The sequence below is a fragment of the Podarcis liolepis genome (genome assembly GCF_965112155.1).
Source record: "Podarcis liolepis genome assembly, chromosome: 6".
Lineage (NCBI taxonomy): Eukaryota > Metazoa > Chordata > Lepidosauria > Squamata > Lacertidae > Podarcis > Podarcis liolepis.
The window spans coordinates 27847756-27862387 of NC_139559.1; the positions used below are offsets into that span (position 1 = coordinate 27847756).

The 14632-nt window shown below is 44.0% G+C and overlaps 3 protein-coding genes across 16 annotated transcripts in view; all 3 read left to right on the forward strand.

The window, feature by feature from the left end:
* The window catches only part of LOC310709034 (uncharacterized protein), a 431701-nt gene that overhangs the window by 386895 nt on the left and 30174 nt on the right, over positions 1 to 14632 (forward strand). The gene's annotated exons all lie outside the window — the stretch shown is intronic.
* The window catches only part of LOC310709079 (tigger transposable element-derived protein 1-like), an 877074-nt gene that overhangs the window by 110833 nt on the left and 751609 nt on the right, over positions 1 to 14632 (forward strand). The gene's annotated exons all lie outside the window — the stretch shown is intronic.
* The window catches only part of EPB41L1 (erythrocyte membrane protein band 4.1 like 1), a 183734-nt gene that overhangs the window by 74354 nt on the left and 94748 nt on the right, over positions 1 to 14632 (forward strand). The window contains exon 1 of one of the 14 annotated variants that reach the window (XM_083507868.1): positions 6463 to 6699. The exons of 9 other annotated variants lie outside the window; for them this stretch is intronic. The gene's annotated coding sequence lies outside the window, so the exon portion shown is untranslated. Of the gene's footprint in view, positions 1 to 6462; positions 6700 to 9563; positions 9708 to 14632 lie in introns of those variants that run through there. 4 more of the 14 variants (XM_083507871.1, XM_083507875.1, XM_083507864.1 and 1 more) reach the window with 4 other exon arrangements.

The following is a 14632-nucleotide window of genomic DNA, read 5'->3' on the forward strand; positions in this document are numbered from 1 at the left end:
TGCCGGAGCATGATTTCTGTTCTCACCCTGAAGCAAAGTTCTTAACCCGAGGTACTATTTCTGGGTTTGCGGAGTCTGTAACCTGAAGCGTATGTAACCTGAAGCGTCTGTAACCCGAGGTACCACTGTATTCCTACAGAGAATATGGCAGGCTGGCTGGACCCCTGAACAGGAGCACTACAACATTTTACTGCAGAACTTGCTTGTTCTGACATTGCAGCATCTTGGTGAATTTAGCAGAATACATTACTCTTTGCTTTTCCTTGTTTGAGCAATGACAGCAGTGGCTTCATTTCAATACTCCGTGATGTTATTTCTGCTATGTATATGAATCTGTAGATCCTTTGGGATTAATGTCTTGATGTAAATATAAAGCTGTCAGACATAATCTCCTGGCAGCATCCCAAACTGCAACGTGCAGCATCTCATCTGCAAGAATGAAACTTGTCCACTGTCAGCATTATGCGTGCGGTATAAATGAACAGTGTCTCTACTCAGCACAACCCTAGCCACAAGGCAATAATGAACACCAGAGCTTTACTAGCAACACATTGAATGGCTCTCTTTGTGCCCAGGGAACACAGTCACTTCTGACCACAAAGCAAGCCTCGCAAGGGATTGTTTCTGCCTTACCCTCTCTAGTTCGTTCTGCACTGAATTAGTGAGCGGAGCTCATAGAAACCTCATGTAGGAAAATCAATGCAAAATATGTAGCCATTTTGCTAAGCTGTTCTGGAAACAGGGATGCAAAATTCTGCTGGGGAGAAAGAGAGAGATTCTGCTGATGGAAATTCATTTCCTTTTCCAGGGGGGTAGATTAATCATGCACTACATGTGGGATACAGATTTTGTTTTACATAGTATGCATATATTTTTGTTGTTCTTATCAAACACTTAAACACACTTATAGATCGGTTTGTAGAAATTAATATGCTGTGCAAATTTGTATGGGCTCTCAAGTCCATGCAGGCAAGAAATGAGTAATTTTTTTTTTGCTTCCCTTCTATAATTTTAAATAATTTCCTCTTCACACAAATCTTTCTGTCCAGGACTATTTTTAACTTCCATCCTCATGCTGTTAATATTTCTAAGAGTTGGTCAGTGATGTGTAGTTTCTGATGACTACACCATTCATTTTATTGTGTGTGTCTATATCTGTGCAGCATCTGTAGGCGATGAGTAATAGCTGTGAAATATTTATAGGCATTTTCAGTTTTGTATCTACAAACTTAGTTATGGACCCTGACTTAGACTTTATATAATATAAACGGTTGCAACAAATCTCATGACAAAAGCACTGGAAGGAAGATTTCATGGCTTGGTAGACTCTAAGTCAGGAGTGAGGAAGGTAGCCCTCCATATTTTGTTGGATTCCAACTCACATTGGTCATTGGCCATGCTACCAGCCAGTCCAACACCATCTAGAGGGCCAGAAGTCCCCCAGTGCATCATAACTAGGTACATACACAAATGGTAAATTGTTTTAAGCAGGCCAGCCATCAGATCATGTGCCTAAAGATTTTCAAGGAGCTTTGGGGAAATCAAACAGAGTTTCAATAAGATTAGTGAACTCATGAGGAGGAGGGACGATGATGATGTCCTTTGTGGTAGCTTCTTCCATGGTTGGTTTAGCGATGCAGCTCTAATTGGTGGCAGGGACAGCATCCCACATGAACAAGCAAGATGGCCATCCATGCCCATTCTGTTGCCATTATTTCTGCTCTTTGGCCTTAGGGCTGTGAGATAAATCGCCATACCAGTATTGAAATAACATAATGATAAGTGTTTCAACAAGGCAATATACCGGTGAACAAATGTGGAGACTTAACAGTTTCTCAGGGGTTAGGTCCAGTGGTGCCCCGCAAGACGAAATTAATTCGTTCCGCAAGTTTTGTCGTCTAGCGAATTTTTCGTCTTGCGAATCACGAAATCCCATAGGAATGCATTGAAAATCAATTAATGCGTTCCTATGGTCAAAAAAAGTCCAAACAAAGCCAAATTTGGTACAACAACAGTTTATTAACTGCTCTTTAAAGTCACACATACTGTAAAGAGCAGTTCAAAAATTGAAGGGAAAATAAATTAACTTTATAAACAAAACATGTCTTTGTTTTTAGACAAAGAAAACAAAGTCGCGAGACGTTTTCGTCTTGCGAAACAAGCCCATAGGGAAATTCGTCTTGCGAGGCAAATCGAAAACGGAAAAACCTTTCGTCTAGCGAGTTTTTTGTCTTGCGAGGCATTCGTCTTGCGAGGTACCACTGTACTTTACAGATACTTTGCAGATAATTTGCAGGCACCTTGTCTCCTGCCAGGAGGTACATCAAGACCCTCTGCCACCAGGAGAAGGCATGGCAAAGCCCTCTGCTGCTGTGGGGAGGTATGGTGGGACACTCTGTCTTCGCGAGGAGGCCTAGCAAGGCCCTCTGCTGGTGCAGATATATATTGTGATATATTGTGATATCTTGATATTTAGCTGGTGATGTATTGTGATGTTGAAAACCAGATATTGCCCACCCCTATTTGGCATAGCAGTTGGATTTGGCGCAGTCCCGTCTGGTTGATTAGAGTTCACAGTAATACCCTACACTTAAAGCACTCTTATACCACTTTTAACAGTCATGGCTTCCTCCAAAGAATCTTGGGATCAGTAGTTTGTTAAGGGTCTTGATAGTTGTTAGGAGACCCTTAACAAACCATAATTCCCAGGATTCTTTGGAAAAATCTATGATTTAGAACTGTGTTAGAGTTCTTTACATGTATGGTGTGGATGTGACTTTACTCATGTGGGATCCAAATCATAAAGACCCATGACTGCATCACTGATACAACCAAGGATGGATCAGATTTTCAGCTGGCTGAGTTTCCGGTGATATCCGTAGTGCTGTCCTGAGTGAATTTTTCAGGTGACTTGTTGCGCTCCAGGGTACTAAACGTCTGCAGTTTGGTATGGGCAGCTTAAATAAACTCCTCTTGCTTAGATACGTCTGGGTGCCTCCTTGGTTGAAGAAACTGACCAAAACATAGTCAGTAAAGCAGTGCATAGATCTGTGCTTCCTGCTTTATTCTCAGTGGCTAAAAAGTGTGGTTTCCTACCCTTGAAAGAAACCTCAAGGGTAATGAGCTTCTCACAGTATTCTTCAGGTAAAAGCTTTTAGTAGCAACTTGCACAATCACTGTTGTTTTCCCCTGTGTCATATAGCCATATTGCCAAGTCCTTCACAAAGCAGCCATTCAACTGACTGTGCAAAAATAAAAGGTTGGTCAGTGTATAACTCTGCACTTTTTGTTGACCCTTAGTACTATTACAATTAATCCTGGGGGAAGTTGACTCTTTTAAATATTAAGAGATGTATCCATTAGGTCAATGAATGGTGTATTTTATCTTACCTGCGGTAGGAACCCACACTCAGATCTCTTTGTGTGTGTGACATGGTTGAAGATAGCAGCTAACTTGGCTAACTCTAACTGGCAAGCTATTGGTGGAGGATCTGGGTTAAAAATTCTACAGGGAGCCTACAAACTTGCGAGTTCCTCACTGCAAGTTGTTCTTGCAAGACATGAGAGGTGCATGGATCAGGTGATGAGGATGTGACAGAGGGAGCAGGACCAGGAAGCCCAGCTGTGCCCCTCAGTTCCTTGCACAATCATAATTCATAGCTGTCAACTTACAGATTTGAAAATAAGGGACCAGCAGCCAAAATAAGGGACCTGCAGCCTCACCTGTTCCAGGCACTCCAGTCTTCCTGTCCTCCTGCAGTCTGGTCAAACTCATGCTGATAGCTTTGAGAACACTGTCCAACCAACTTTGAAACCAGAGGTTCAACTGAATAGAATCTGAATCACATGCACCACAAGGCCTATGCAGCCTCAACTTAAGATGGCTCCCCCGCCTGGCTTTGCACTGCAAAGTTTGCAGCAGCACGTGCAACAAAATGGCACCCAGCATTCAAAAACCTCCTCAGCTTGCATTAACTAGCCACACACAAGGCATGCAAGCTCCACCCCCCAGTCATTCTTAGACTTCTTATTGGGTGAGCAACACCCAGTGTTGGCTAAGCAACACAGTTGGAGCCTCCCTCCTCCCTGGGCGGCAGGGAGGGAGGGAGAGGAGCTGCTTCCTTTGAAATTTAAGGGACATCATTTAAGGGACATTTAAGGGACATCTATCAATAAGGGACAGCAGCAGGACATGGCGCTGGAATAAGGGACTGTCCCTTCAAATAAGGGACACTTGACAGCTATGATAATTGTGTCAGGTGGGATGGGGGATGCCTGAAGTCGGACTAAACAAATGGGGAGCAAATCTCAGTCCCATCCTGCTGTTCTTGGATGTTCTGTATTGCATTGAGTTCTCAGCACATTCTCATGCCGCCCCACTAAAGGAGTCGTTATTTATGTACTAATAACTACTTGGTAATGGAAGAATAGCCTCATTGTCATGTTTATGGGGTTACTTACAAGCCACGGTGTTTGCAGCAATGTCACATGTGACTTATTTGAGGGGACTGCCTAATGGCCACTCGTATTCTTTGCTACTTCGTAACTGTCTAGCTAATTGAATGTTGAAAGGGCACCCAGGTAATATTTGGTGGGGCAGCAGAGTGAGAGGGCAGAGCCTCTTTCTTGTGTTTTGCCTGGTAATGAACAGATGGAAGGCACATCTGCTGGAAAGATCAGTTGACTGGCAGAAGTTGATTTCTACAATGGAAGCTTTTTTCTTTTTCTTTACTTATTTACTGCAGTGTGTGTAACACATGCACACACACATCTCCCTGTCTTAATTATATATGATACATGCACATTCTGCCTGTTGCCTCCCCCTGAAGCAGTGGCAGACAGCATTGTACAGTGGAGGTGTTTACCCAACCTCCCAATTGGTCAATCACTGCTACTTACTTGCAGGGGCAGAGGAAGAGCAGCAGAGCGGGTGCCATGGTGCAAATACACCAGCAGGAGCACCAGATTAGTTCAGCCAGTGAATTGACACTTTCCCACTGCCACCTCATCTCTCCCTCTCTTGCTAAGCAACAACAATTCATCTGGGAGGTCAGCTCCCATCAGTTGAAGTCTCAGTGTAATTTCCAAGGGCAGCACCTTGTCTAGGAGTAGTCAAGTCTGCTTATTATTAGGGCAGAGGTAAAATTGGCTAAGCTACAAGATAGCCCTGTTTCCAAGCCTCCACTATTTTGAGCGCTCATGTTGACTACAAGGAATATAATATTTTGGGATTTCTTTATCTGTGAGCATAATACTTCTTCAAAATCCCATGTGAACTAGATCTCTCTTTTAGCAAGTGCTTTGAAATTCTCTGTCAGCTACTACAGTATAGATGAACTAATGGTGCTTGCTGAGAATTACAGTTGATGTGCTCCTTTAACCACACCATTCCCCGTAATGACATTACTGCTGAACATTCTTGCCATTTATTGCTGCTGTTCTACCAGCAAAAATATGTTTTTCTTAAACCTTCAGTGTCTTGGAATTATGCAGCACATTGGAAGATCATGAAATAAAGACCACCAAACATGGTCCGAACAACTTTTAAGAGGCAGTGAAGCATGACAGGATAGATCACACAACTAAAATTCAGAACTGATGAATTACAAAACATCAAGAGTTTCAGTACTGTCACTTGTGGACTGAACCAAGACAAATAATTTGTAGTACATTACATGCGTTAATTGGCTTACCAATGCCAGGATGTATGTGCCATTAAAAAAATTGATTTGTGAATTACCACTGTTAAGTACTTTTCTCCATTTCATTTTCCTCTAATTTCACTTTTTACAATTCCAACTCCCCATGCCCAAATCATCTCAGGATGGCAATTCATGTCCCCCAGGCTAAAAAGGGTTCTTTTCGCCTAATTTATGGCATAATAGTCTGTCGCAGCAAAGGCCATTTTCAACAGCTGTCCCTCCATTGCATGTTGTCTCCCTTGCTTCCAAAATGTCCTCCCTTGCCTTGGTGCCATTCCACGGGTGGTAGCGATTGAATAGCCATTTTGTTTGGCTTCTAGTTCCAGTATATATCTGGGCAAAATGTAATGGCAGCATCTGAGATGTATGGCTCTGACATCCAAAAATTGTTTTATTAATTTGGTCAAGGTAATTAATATGAGTGTGAAGACTTGAAACCAGTGGAGGCATGTGGAACCATTTGAAGCCTAGAAAAGGAACGTTCTGGCTCCTTTCCCCTCTTTGCTTTTTGCAGCAGCAAGGTGTGATACCAGGAGGATAGCAAGCAGCGATTTGTTCCCTGAAATCAGCCAGATGTTTACAGCTAAGGGAGACGGAAGGCAGTGGCGGGGGCGCAGAGGGAAGAGGCGGCGGCTCAGTGAACACCGCTGGGTGCCTAACAAGCATTTCTGCTATTAGTCTAAAGCCATCTGCTAGATTTGTGTTAAAAGAGGGAAATCCCATGGGGGGGGAGGCAGGGGGGGGGAGAAACACGGAGAGAGGCAGCGCCGTCACTGAGGCTCTGGCCTGGCGATGTGGGAGGGGATCCCAGACTCTTCTCTTCCTCCCCACCCCCCAGCTGTGGACTGTGAGGTTTGCAGTGACTGCAGTATGCATCAATCAATGTGTGGGGGTGTTAAAGTTAGAAGAGGTTGCTCTGCGGAAAGGAGTGTGTTGTGCACACAGCAGCAGCCCAGTGGAGAGCAGCAGCGCAGCAGAGATGGGGAGCCTTTCAAAGGTAGGACCGGCTCAGCTGCCGGGGGGGGGGGAGGTTTTAGGGAAGGGGACTACTAGAGTCTCCCTCTCTCTTTCTCTCTCTCATTTTTTTGTAACGTAGGCTTTCTCCGGAGGCTTCTTAGCCTCGTTGTTTCTTTTCAGGCCAGCCTGCCTCCTCGACTAAACAGTTGTACACATCTGGGCTTGAGTTCTTGAGTTGCCCCCCGTACCATGGTAACCTTGAGTCTGTGCAATGCAGCTCCTCAAGCCCTTGCAGCAATAAAGGCTGGGCTGGTTTTCTGTTTCTTGCATTCAGGTTTTCAGGTTCTTTAGAAGGGTATGCTAGAGGCTGTCTCTGCTCCCAATGGCTCCGAGCATAATATGCTGTGTTCTGGAAATGACAGTACAGGAAACACTCTGAGAGCTAGGAGTGTAGAAATCTCCCTTAGACTGCACCAGGCCATTGCTCCATCTAGCTGAGTATTGTCTACACTGACTGACAGAGGTTCTCCAGGATTTCTGGCAGGAAGTCTCTTCCAGCCCTACTTGGAGATGCTGGGGATCAAACCTGGGACCTTCTGCAGGCAAAACAGATTGTCTTCCATTGAGCTACGCCCTTTCCCCTATTTCTAGTTGCCCTCCCAAACTTGCAGGATGGGGGGGGAGGGTTTTGTTTCTCTCCCCTGCCCACTTTGCTACTGCTTTTAGGAGGCTAAAGGGGGGCATGATTTGGCTAAAAGCAGGAGGAGTCCAGGTGTGAGGTTTATGGGTTCTAGTAAAGAACTTCTACATTTTCTTCCATAATTAGGGCACTGCTCTTCCCTTTATGAAGTGTTCCCTTGAAAAGCCTAGATTGAGCATGATGCTACATGTAAAGCTGTAAAGTAGTGCTGGGGCCGAGCTGGGGCCACTGCTGTGTTGTAAGCACCTGAAGGTGCATCTGTGAGGAGATGGCCTCTTCCAAGGCTGCACTCCTTTGAAGCCCCCAGGTTTCTGCTTTTGGCTACATCAAAAATATAGAATTCTGTCAGTGCCTAGTCTGGAAAGGATCTCCTGTGCTTTTAGTAGCTACATGGCAGGAAGTGGGTGGGGGGCTGGATGATGGCCTTTGGTGGTTCCTCTCATTTTTGGAGCATTGTTGCAAGAGTGATCTCGCACCTGCCATCCTTTCAGACACACAGAAAAGCCTCACTCAGGACTTGTTGGCCTTTGCAACCTGAGCAGGATGACTAAACACTATGTGAAAAACCGTGGGATAAGTAAGGCAAGGCAAGAGTGGGGGAAAGTGGGCCACACCTGCAATTTGCTGCTTTCCCCTTCCGTCTGTGGCGGCATAGTAAAAAATGAGGTTGTGAGCAAGGAGCAGAGGCCTCAGTACCAAATGGGTGCCCTCTAAGGACTGTAACAGGCCATGGGCCAGAGATTCCCCATCCCTGATTTAAAGGGACAGCCCCTCAGCTATGACGGAGGATAGAGATGTGGCTTTTCCTAGCCTGCTTCTCCCTTAGTCCTTTCACTCATCTTCCTCTCCCTAGTTGCAAGAGTAAACAGAACGCCTTCGTTGCCCCACAGCTGGGGGGAATGGAGGGCAGGCAAAGAGTGGAGCAGGGAGCAGCAGCAGATTAGTCCTCCCTCTCTTATATTGTGACATCCCTGACACCGGTGAGACAGTGTTGATCCATAGTAGATTTTTCAAAGGAGAGTTTGCATGAGTTACAGTATTTGCGGCAACTTCATCCCATACCTCTTTGCACAACACATCATCAAACACTGAAACTCGCTCTCACAAGATATAGTGATGGTCACCAACTTAAAGCAGAATTAGACAAATTCATGGAGGTTAAGGCAGTCACTGGCTACTAGCCAGAATGGCTATGTTCTACTGCCATTTGCAATCCCAGTTGCTGGGAACTGCAAGTGAGGAGCGTGCAGTTGCACTGAGATCCTACTTAAGAGCTTTTTAGAGACCTCTGGTTGGCCACCTTGTTAGACTAGATGAGCCGCTGACATGCTCCAGCAGGGCTCTTTTATGCTCTTACAAACAGAAGAAGTTATGTGATAATAGTTTCAAAGGGGATTAGTATTTACTGAGCTGGAAGAAAGCATCTTGAGTTGAAACATGAAAATATGCTCCTTTCACCAGTGACCCACATACTACAAGGAAGGGAGTCAGCCTGTGGTTAAAGGCTAAGGAACAGTTAAACAGGAGTCAATTTCAACACATTAGGACCTCTGTAATGTTATCTGAGCATTGTTCACCAAGATGTTTGGAGGAAGTCCTTTTTGCTGGGCTGCAACCTGCACAACTCTGTATTGGAGCAATGTAGAAGCAGGCCTTTTCGGAGGTGGCACCTACTCTTTGGAATGAGCTCTTTGCCGTAAGTCAGTGGTGGTCTGTTTCTGTCATGCACTAAAAACCCACTGTTTTTGCACGGGCATTTCCAGACCATCAGTGCCAGCTTTCAACCACTCTAGTTCTATAATTGTGATGTTGAATTTGTATGCTTAATTTTGTTGTTGTTTTATGGTTGCTAATCACCTTGGGATTTGTTTTTTAAATGAAAAGTAGTAAAGAAATTATTCTAATCAGTCAGTCAGTAAATAATAAAATGTGGATATTAGCCTACGAAAATTAAGCGCTCCCTTAACCTTCCAGGGGAAAGTGCAGTTTTCCTTCATTTCGAAACATCATTCATATCAGAGAGTGCAGTAAGTTTGCTTTCTGTTGAACAAAGTTCAGAACTGCTGTGTGGCTGATGCCATCCCTGAATTTGCAGATGGATGGGCCCGTTATACTGACAACCAAAAACAGAGTGGAGTGTGGTGCTTGGAATTTATGGGTACAGTTCAGCATTGTGTTCTTCCCATTGTCCTGTCTGCGCAGGCATTCCAGCTTGCCAGACGGAGTGATGCTTTCTTTCCCCACAAACTGGTCGGAGGGTTCTCCTGACCCACTCCCAAACCAATTTTGCAGGAGGTGTGGTGGAAGCGAGGAAACCCTATTGTTCAGGGCTTCCAGTGATGGGGCTGGTTAGGTGAATCCAGGGGCAAAGCTAGGCTTTATTTCACCCAAGTCAATATCCAGTTTGATACCTACGTCACACACATTTGCACACGCATACAGGCTGGGAGCCTCAATGGAGGCTTCACCCAGGGCTAGCCCCCCACCCCACCCCCCCAGTTTACAGCATTGGGTGAATGTTTCAGCAGGTGCAAGTTTTTCATTCATTCACAGCATCCAATTTGTGTCCTATTATGGGTTTAAAAGGAAGTTTTCTGGACCTTTGGAACTGGCTCAGTAACTAAACTGGGTGAATATCCTGCAGTTACTATATCTGGACCTTTTCCTTTTTTTCCTGTGTTCACGATGAAGAAATGTTATAAATGTCATAATATATTTGTGTAGTCTTCTTAGGGTGCCACAAGGCTGTCTGTTGTTTTTGCTGCAGTGCAAGCTAATACTTCCCCTTGCCAATAATTGCTTGTTTTGTTTGTTTCACTGAGCCGTGCTGCAGGTTAGCTGTCTGTCTAAAGAGATCCCTAAATGAAATGGTGTTCAGCCAGGATGTCTTCAGGCTTCCAGAAGACAAATTGGATGATGTGAAGGAAAATCTATGATTGGATCTCCATATATATATATATATATATATGTTTTCGTAGATTTTCACGGGTACAGGAATGCAGGTTTTGGAAGACACCCGAGGACACCAAAACCTGCATATATATATATATATATATATATATATATATATGCACGTTCTAAAGTGGCAGGTGACAGGCTAATCTGGGTGATGCTCATGAGAGGGGGATGGGATTAAGCCTTTCTTCTATTCACCCCTTCCCCAGTTGAAATCCCTGCCAGCTGTAATTTGCACAACAGGGTAAACCATACAAGCACCTTTTCCACCTTTTTTTCTCCCTTCCATTAAAAAATGTCAGGAGTGGGCAATCACAGATATTTTACCTGCCTTACCAAGTTTGGCCTTTATTCCGCAATGGGAGACCCTTCACCTGACTTTCTTCATTGCAGCTGTGGAGTTGTATGGAAATGGAACATGGATCAGAGGATGGCCTTAGTCAGCTTCCAGTCCTTTGGAGTTGACCTGATTTCACACCTAACAATGGCAGAGGCCTGGTTGCAAGTGCTAAAAGTATCCAAGGCCAAACCTCTCACACCAGCCTTGAGTGCTATATATATATAGCAGAATTCTGGTTCAGGACTTGATGGTACAGATTGCTTTGCAAACACCAGTTCTTCTCAGGAGCCCTACACAAACCCTAACACATCTCCTTATTTTTTTAAGGTACTATTGTGCTTAGGTTGGGGGCTGGCACTTGCAGCAATCGGGTGTTAAATTCTCTCCATGCTCCAAACTCTTTAAGTTAAGGGAGCAGCCCACCTTCCACTCCATCCTACAGCCCTCCCTGTGGAACGCCCTCCATCACATGTCAAGGAGATAAAGAACTACCCAACTTCTAGAAGGCAGACGTGTTTCAGGAAGGTTTAATGTTTGATGTTTTACTATGTTTTTATATTCACTGTAAGCTGCCCTGAGTGGCTGGGGAAACCCAGCCACTTGGGCAGGGTATAAATAAATTATTATTATTATTATTATTATTATTATTATTATTATTATTATTATCATTTCCACCATGCCCAGTGATTTCAGAGGAGAATGTAGTCTGAACCCTACCCTACCAGCTGTCACGGTGATGTGAACCCAGCATAGTTGGCAAAACTGCTGTGAACATTCCCCAGTTAATAAAAAAGGTGGCTTGTCTGCTAGGGAGAGTAAGCCTGAACCACAGAGATAGATTCCATAGGGCCTTTTGGCCATCATTTTCTTTTTTATAATATCTTATTCTTTTTCCCATATAGAAAGTTACATTTGTTACTCAACAGTTATATTCCAGTTCAACAAAACTAGTAACTTCCTGCTCAACCAATATCAATGTTTATAACCCAAATTACATACAATTGCATTTTTAGTTTCTGTCTTATCTAATTTCATTCTCTCTTAACATGTTTTTAAAATATATTCTGATGTTTTCTTACATTTGAAATATGGGTAATTTGTCCTCTCTTAACATGTTTTTAGAATATATTCTGATGTTTTCTTACGTTTGAAATATGGGTAATAATTTTTTTATATAGAGCAGAAAGGGTTTCCAGTCTTTTTAAAAGGATTCTAGATTTGTATCTTTTATCAGTGCTGTCTGTTTTGTCTTCTCTGTATATTCCAAGATTTTCATCAGCCATTCTTCCTTTGAGGGTGTTCTCTCCTCCTTCTGTTTCTGTGCACAGGGAATCCTTGCCACTGTAGTCTCCCTGGCAGACAAGCCACCATTTTTATTAACTGGAGAATGTTCACAGCAGTTTTGCCAACAGACATCTCCATCTATGTAGGCCTGTCTAAAGTGATGCTGACGCCTGCAGCAGGTTCTTTGTACTGAAAGCTTTACCTTGTAGCCTTATATGGCACATGCCCTGGGCTGAGGCTGCAGCAGGAGAAAGGGACAGTGCCCTGTTGATTGCCTGCAACAGGATTGGCTGCTGGTTCAGTTGGGCAGCCTCTGTCAGCCTGAATGCAACCTTTGTCAATGGGCATTCGTATATGCCTAGACTAGTGTTGGTCCTAAGCAGTGTTTGCCACTACTCAGTGCTGTTTTGCAAAGCTGGCTAAGCCCAGTCTGCATCTGTCTGGCTCAGCTGGATGATGCAGGGAGAACGTGGACTTTGGGCTTCTTGTTAGCATGCATGGCTTACAGTTTGAGCCAGTCTCCCCACTCCTTTTGGCTTCTCTTTTCCTGCTGGCGCTGGCTGTCTCATTTATTTTTCCGAATCTGTTTAAGCCTGACCCGCCTCCAGAAAGCTCCTAGCTAAGAGACACAAGACAGCTGGTTGCATGTGCCTTGGAACTTCATAGCGCCTATGTGGGACGAGCCATAGGGCAGACTGCCGTGAGAATAATCAGTTAGTGGCATGCTTGCTGTTGGTGAATTGGCAGCCCATGCTGTTCCCATGGCCCTTGCAATAATCAAGGAGGGGCATTTTGGGTCATCCCAGCATGTTGTCTTCCTGCATCTCACTGGGTTGGGGAAGGAGCAAGCATGTAATGGTTTAGATTGGAAGGCCAAGTGAATACTTTTGTGTTGGCCAGCTCTCCTAGGACCCAGTATTCCGCTTGTTAATGCATGCTGGACAATGACTGTAGAGCTATACATTTACTTAGGGTAGAAAACTCAAGGCAAATTTGGCCAGCACATAGGCTAGGTGAGAATTTGAATGCAAGGTCCCCATTTTATGTCTGAAAGAACATGTGGCTGTGCTTCTGGTGGTGTCCTGAAATAACAGCAGAAATGGTCTGGGGCTCTCCTGAGATTAGCTACTGATTGTGCATCAATTTTAAAACTCCTTGCAAAGATCTGAGGCATTATTACTATTATTATTATTATTATTATTATTATTATTATTATTATGGTGCAATCCTACATATGTTAGTTTGAGAGTATCCCTCCTTGAAAACAATGGGACTTGCTTCAAGAAACATGACTTTTCTTCTCAACTTCTTTCTCTCTCTCTCTTCCTCTGCTTGTTGAGCCAAGCTCAGAATTCTTGTGTCTCTGAAATGATGATGCAGCAATTTACTGCTGCCTGAAAGCTACGTGTGTATGTATGACCTGAATCCAAGTGCTGCAAACACTGCAGTAAAACTGCTGGAACATAATAAGAGCACCTGTATGAGGCATGCTGCCATAAAGCAGGACTTACTGGTGAATAGTGTAGTTTTATAGAGCAGGTGTCATTTCATCTGCAGCAGTAGGTGCACATTTGTACTGAAGTAGTGTGATAGATACTGAAGGGTATTGTGTAGTGACTAAAAAGTATGAGCTGTGATATTTTTAACTTTAGGACTCTGGTATGTATAAAGAATCAGAGGTGCAAAATGGGTAAGATTATACCTTTTTATTGGACTGACTTCTTTGGAGGGGCAACATAAGTTCAGGAGGCACCAAGAATGCTTCCTAAACCAGAGTAGATAGGTAACTAGTCTCATTCATTCATTCATTCATTCATTCATTCATTATTTTGGTGTTTGTCACTTGGTTGCTGCCTGAGGTGGACGCTGAGCAGATTATAGAAGGAGTTGCTTTGCTCTTGCTGTCTTCAGGGTTGTGATCATATTTGACAGTACAATTCTGTGTCCCACACTGTCCAGGTGAATGTATTTAGATCTTCAACCCAACTTTTTCTTACAGCTTTTTTATTCAGCACATGAATCACGAGTGATGGCCTTAGAGGTGCCACCTGGCTGGTTGCAATCTGGCCTGAACTAAATTCAGGCAGTTGATCAGTGTGCTTGACTTTAAAGTGGGGATGGGGAACTTGTGGTGCTTTGGATGCTGTTGGACGCCACCTCCCATCAGCTCCAGCCAGCATGGCCAGTGGTCAGGGATGATGGGATTTGGAGTCAAACACCATTTGGAAGGCCGTAGGCTCACCCACCCCTCATCCAACCCTTTTAAAAAAGTGTAAATTGTTTGAAACACAAGTACTTACAGAAACTGTGGGTGGCAAATGACACCTTAGAAGAGAAATTTCTCCTCTCGAAAACAAGAAGTCTTCCTTTTCCAGAGTGGTGCCTGCTATATGGGCATCATCTAAATCAACTCCCATCATCCCTGGCTAGGGATTGTGCTGGTTTGGGGCTGATAGGAGTTGTAGTCTGCAATGACTAGAAAGCATCATCTAAATCAGGGGTCAGCAAACTTTTTCAGCAGGGGGCTGGTCCACTGTCCCTCAGACCTTGTGGGGGGGACTGGACTATTATTATTATTATTAAAAAATATGAATGAATTCCTATGCCCCACAAATAACCCAGAGATGCATTTTAAATAAAAGGACACATTCTGCTCATGTAAAAACACGCTGATTCCCGGACCGTCCACGGGCC